The sequence below is a fragment of the Carlito syrichta genome, unplaced genomic scaffold (assembly GCF_000164805.1).
Source record: "Carlito syrichta isolate Samal-C Ts95f unplaced genomic scaffold, Tarsius_syrichta-2.0.1 Scaffold315099, whole genome shotgun sequence".
Classification (NCBI taxonomy): domain Eukaryota; kingdom Metazoa; phylum Chordata; class Mammalia; order Primates; family Tarsiidae; genus Carlito; species Carlito syrichta.
The window spans coordinates 439,096-445,542 of NW_007259195.1; the positions used below are offsets into that span (position 1 = coordinate 439,096).

At 34.5% G+C, this 6,447-nt stretch overlaps 1 pseudogene; it reads right to left on the reverse strand.

Annotated features, from left to right (window-relative positions):
- Positions 1 to 1,780: 1,780 nt before the first annotated feature.
- Positions 1,781 to 6,447, reverse strand: part of LOC103274894 — a 5,032-nt pseudogene continuing 365 nt past the window's right edge.

The window sequence follows — 6,447 nt, forward strand, 5'->3', positions numbered from 1 at the left end:
TATTCTACCTATTTTGATTTTTAAAGCATGTAAGTTCTTCTAACACAGTACTTATTTATTACATGCATGTTATTTATCATTTTCAATCTCTTCTTTCTTAAGATGTAAACCTCACAAGGGCTGTTCACTAATTTATCCCAAGTATCTATAACGACAAAAAGCCTAGCACTTGGTAATTGCTCAAAAACAAAAACTGGTTGAATGAATGAATGAACAAACACTTAGAATTTTCTAGGTAAAGCAATATGGCAAAATATGTTTTAGAAGTCAAACTTTTCTATATAAATAAAAAACATCAAATATTTCAATATATTTTAGAGAAATTTTTAATAATGTTCTAACCAAATGATAAACAATCTCTAATACCTTATTTTTAAAGTAAAATGAAGGAATATAAATGAATATTTGACTGCAGTATTAAGTCTAAATAAACAGAAAAAACACGAAGGTAATTGAGCATATTTTGCACAATTTTAGTCCTTAAATGGTATAGGTGCCATTCAGATATGTAACCATATGGGAGACTTAATAAAAAGCACTCTCTTTAAAAATGTCTGATTTTCAAAGATAGTCAATTATTGATTAAGCTAAGAATATACTGAAAAGTGCAACCTAATATAAAATTAATCCTAATTTAAAATATACAATTATACTGAACATTTCTAAAAATATTGAAATATTGGCCAATCAGAAACATTATTGTAAGTCATAGAGGGCCCTGACCTTGTGTTAATCACTTCTTTAGGAGTAAGTCTATCATCAGGAATCTAAGGAAGACAAGGAGGAGTAGACAGACCCAACACCTCTGATCTGAGCTGTGAAAATAGAGAGAATAGCAGGAAAAGGATAAGAATGAGAAATTATGACTCAGACTGCTTCCTTTCCCAATTCAATTCAGGTTTAATATTAGTAGCAGAAGCAGAGCTTCATGAGGGAGTATAAAATACAATTTAACAGATAGCTTTGACCTTTCCTCATCAATAAATTTATGTGATGCTATTTTTCTTAAATTATTCTGTATATGTATTATTTTTATATGTTTAGATGACCTTTATAGAACAGTAAACTTGCTTCTAACTACTGGATATAATTTTAACTACGCTTATAGTAAAATCAGCTTTAGACATTCAGGCTAGTGTTGCTTTAATTGATATTTGACATATGCAACAGATATCCTCTATTATTCTGGCTAATTTAAATTTTACTCATAGCTATTACTTTTTAAACACAATATTATTTTCTATCATATAGTAACATAAATATAAATATTTAAAATAAATGAAACTGGCTAAATTATTAATTTGCATTTTTATCAAAATTATTTTTTAATAATGACAATAGAGATTAATATACTTCCAATCAGTGAGTGTATTGAACACTTTGGAATATGAAAGCCAGACAGTATACTGCCTTGTATTTATTTCTGTAAATAATAGATATATCAATATTCATTAAAATAAAAGATTATCTGGAGTCTGAACTAAAAATTTGTATTAATTATCACCTATGAGTACATTCAGGAGACAGGTAGTTTTTCCAGCAAAGAAAACCTGGGGAGAGGATTGATACATATCACATGCAATGATATTCGGGATACGTGCTAAGCTGAGTATAGAGTTTCTTATTTAAATAAAGACATTTACAAAGCAAAGGTATTTGTTGGACCTATTTCATTAGCAAAACTTTTTTTTTCCCCCTGGCATTAGTGCTTTTCATAAAGTGTGCTTCTGAGAAAAGGAAGCTCACTAGTCCGTGGTCCTTTAACAAAGCACCGCACCGCTTAGTTGAGGGTGAGGATGGCGACCGTGGAGAGCACCCTGTCATCCACACGGGGCGGCGACTGTCCCTCCCAAGACGAGGACACACCCTGCTCTTCTGCTTTCCTTTTGGGAGGGATGTAGCCACTGAGCCGAGAGGCCAAACTTCGTTTCTCACGAGGTGTTTTTACTTTGAATTTCATCTTCCTCTTATCGGGATCATGTACAACGGCGTGCCCGGTGAGACTCTGCTCCGTGGCGAACGTCTCGCCGCAGCCAGCGTGCTCACACACGAAAGGGCGCTGCTCCTCGTGGAACGACAGGATGTGGCTCTGGAGATTAAACATGGTGGTGTAGGTTCTGGCACAGCCCCCTCGCGGACGCCAGAACACGTCCCTCTTGGGGGCGTGAGTTTTCTTGTTTTCTTTTCTTTTTTCTTTTTTTTTGAGTTGGAGTCTCACTCTGTCGCCCAGACTGGAGGGCAGTGGCCGCTCCCGGCCACCGCAGCCTCGACCTGCTGGGCTCCGGCCATCCTTCCGCCTCTGCCTTCCAAGTAGCTGGAACTACAGGCGCACGCTACCACGCCCGGCTGATTTTTTTTGATTTATTGTAGAGATGAGGTCTCTCTGCCCAGGCGGGTCTCGAACCCGCGGACTCAGGCAATCCACTCTCCTCAGCCTCCCAAAGGCGCGGGGTTACAGGCTGAGCCACCGAGCCCGGTTGGGGGCGTGAGTTTTCTTGTGCTGCTTAAGGAAATCCTCGCGTTTAAATGTTTTCCGGCACACTTCACACGTGATTTCCTCTTTGTGGGCTTCTCTCATATGTTTCAGAAGTTCTGTCCACATTTTCGCCACAAAGGAACATCCTTTTTGACATCTGTAGCCCCCATGGACCTTGCTGTGTCGTTTCAGACTGCTGGGTGAAGCAAAGTGCTTCCCACAGCCTTCCTTGGCACACCTGAACAGCAGCTCGTGGGTGTGTTGGCACTGATGCACCATCAGCTGCTGGTGCTTCCTGAGGGTCTCCGTACAGCCTTCAAACGTGCATACATACTGTCTTTGTTGATTTTCATGTTTGTTTCTTCAAGTGTGATTTGGTGTTGAATTTTGGATCACAGCCACTAGCTGCACAGACAAATGGCTTCTCTCCATTAAGGACTAGGCTGTGGCAGCTCAGATGGTAGTCCCTGATGAAGGCCTTGCCACACCCTTTGGAGTCTCAAACAAACGATCTCGCCCAAACTGCAGCCACCTTCTGGGACCAGGGGTTGGGAGGGTCCCTCCTTTCTGAATCCACCCCGTGTGCCTGCACAGGTGCGCGTCGAACTTCCAGGCCTTGTAGTTGGCAACGGCGATGGTCAGGGACCCCACCGCCTCGGCCCTCCCTCAAAACTTTTAAAACGTCAGTTTCTAGTCCATATCTATAACTAATAATAGTATATATGGCACACCACAACAGTTTAGTCTCACTTATTACAATTTATGGAGAAGTCATTATTTGAATTGATTTTGAAATAAAGGAGAAAATTTAACATAAATAATGGCAGAGAACTTTTGGTTCAGGAAGGGCATGATCAAATCCGAAGTCTAAAAATTTTAGGGATGAAGTGGGTAATAATGAGTGTTTTTCTCTAGTTGGATGTCAAATTTATTAAGGGAAGTGGGGCAAAAAATCTTCAAGAAAATAATTTATCCCTAAATCATAATTATCACTGGATATTGAGATGAAGATTACACTTTATTCTAAAGATAACTGGAAGTTCTTGGAAGTTTTTGATTAGATGAAAAAAATATGTAAACTGCCTTGAGAAGTAGAGCATAAAGAATGGAGGTAGGTAGATTCTGAAAGAGATAATTAGGGCATGAACCAGAGTGATAGAAATGTATTGATGAGGAACAAATGGAAAACAAAGTTAAAAGGCAGAGACATTCTCAAATTAAAAAAAAAATATTGTAGCACCGTTGTCAGATACTGTAGAAAATAAAAATTAAGAAATTATTAGACATAATGTTTGATTCTAAGGTACTAAAAATAAAAAAAATAAAAAAACAAGGATTTCAAAAATTTAAGAAATCTTTAAAGAAAAAAATTTCAAAGCCAGAATAATCACTATCTGGAATGAAAAAATGGAAGGTATCAAAAATATTAGTAACTAAACTCCTCAGTGGAAGAGTACACAAATTAAAAAATTACATTGTTTATGAGAGATTTATTGGATGAAATTACACTGCATGCTTAAAATAAATATTTGGAAAAGTTATAGAAGGTAATTGCCTCAAATTTAAAAAGATAGAAAGCAAGGTAAAAAATATTAAAATGATAAACCATAATTTTTTCCAAGAAATATATGAGTTTTGAAGAAATTTAACAGAAAAACTGATTTTCAATCACAATCAACCATTGATTATCAAAGAATAAATGGAATAGCTGGAAAATTAACCAAATTAAAACTAAAATGATACATTTGAGCAGTGTAAAAAATGGAAATATCTACAAAACAATTTAATTGCTATTCTTCTTCCAATTCAGTCATTTATATAAGTATAGTGTTATAAACAAAGTCCTTAACTTGGTATCAGGTAATCTTAGTTAGCTTTGTCTTTAATTAGTTGGTTATAATGATCATGCCAATTTCTTCACAATTTTCTATCTATATTTGTAAAACTTGGGGGAATTGAAGTAACAAAGTAAATATCAATACACTCTCAGTAAAAAAAAGTAAAATTATCTTTAAAATTTTCTAATTATTAAGGCTAAAGATGATATTACATATATTGAATTCAGAAAGCATTAGTTTTATTTCCCAAATAAAAATGAATATACTAATTTGGTTGTCAATGGAAAATTCCTCTCATAATGAGTTGTACATTCTTATTGATACTTATATCTTGTTTTGGGTTTTTTTCCCTCGCCAATATTATGTTTCTATAGTTCAACCAGGATGATAGATTTCACTATAGGTTATTTACATTCACTGCTGTATGTTATTCAATTAATGAATATACCATAATTTATCCATCAGTAAATTGATATACTTGAAAGTATTTGAATTGCTTCCAGTGTTGACATTATACATATTGCTGCATTAAGCATAAACATATACCTTTTTTGGAGGAATTATTTACTTACAGGAATCTCTTTGGATATGTAGCTAACTATTGGATTATAAACTATGAACTTCTTTCAGCTTTACTGAGAAATGCCAATGAATATTTCACAAGATTTCTGCAAATTTACCACACTACTACAAGGAAAGAATGAGCATTATTTGTACCACATCCTTTTATTTGTCACATTGTTTGGCCAGTACACTGGTTAAATGGTATCCCATTGGGGTGTTAATTTCAATTTCTCAATTTATAAAGAAATGAAAAACTTTTCTTGGCAAACTACTTGAAAAAGCAAATAATTTGAGTTACAAGTAAGTAGTTTGCCCATTTTCTTAGTGTGTTTTTTCTTTGTTATTTTTAAATACAGACACACACACACATACACACACAAACACACTTATTTGGGGTTTTATTAATGTTTTCCTTTAAAGATATTGCATATATTCTGTCAAATTAAATATACAATATTAAAAATAATTGGTTGCTCTCCTAGTGTCCTTTAGATAAATTATAGTCTCTATTTTTTTGGTTGATAGAAATATAACTAAACTAATATGTTGGCTTTGTACCCAAACTTTTACTAACCTCTCTAATTAATCCTAATTACTTATTTGTATATTCATTTAGATTTATAGTTACATTATTGTGCCATGTGAAAATAACAACAGTTTGATTTTTAAGCATACTCATGTTTAATAAATGCATCAGCAATTAAACCTAGCTTGACTGTGATGTATTATTATTTTTCAATAAATTGTTATGTTTGGAAGATCACACTTTGGAATTTTTGCATTTGTGCTTTATCTACAGTGCTTTTATCTTAACACTTTAGACTGATTTTGACATCATGCTATGTTAGACTCATAAAATAAGCTGGTGATTGTTCACTTTTTACTCATGACAATTTGTATGATATCGTTATACTTTAAATGTTATTGGAACTCACTGGTAAAGTAATTTGTGGGTGAGCTTTTATTTGTGAGAAGATTTTGAAATCACTGATTTGATTACTATAATGGTTATCTTTCAGGTTTCATATTTATTCTTCAGTGATTTTGTTAATCGAATGGTCTATTTCATCTACATTTGAAGGTGCACTGACACCAGTTTAATAATATATTCTTATCATATTCCTGCAGCATCTGGCATCATGTGCTTTCTAATTTCTTAAGGAGTTTATTTGTACCATTACTTATTTTCCTGTAATGAACCTTGCTAGAGGTTGATCCAGTTTATTTTACTTTACATTTAAGAAAACCTTAACTAATATATTTTAATTATGATTTTTTAATAATTTATTCAGTTTGACTCTTTTATTTTTCTTTTTATTTACTTTCTTCTTATTTGTTCATTAATTTTTAGCTTTTTCTTTTTGTATGTATGTGTATTGGAGTCTCATTCTGTCACCCAGACTGGAGTGCAGTGACCGGGAGCGGCCACTGCAGCCTCAACCTGCTGGGCTCAGGCGATCCTTCCGCCTCAGCCTTCCAAGTAGCTGGAAATAGTGGCATGCGCTACCAAGCCCAGCTAATTTTTTGATTTATTGTAGAGACGAGGTCTCACCAAGTTGCCCAGGCGGG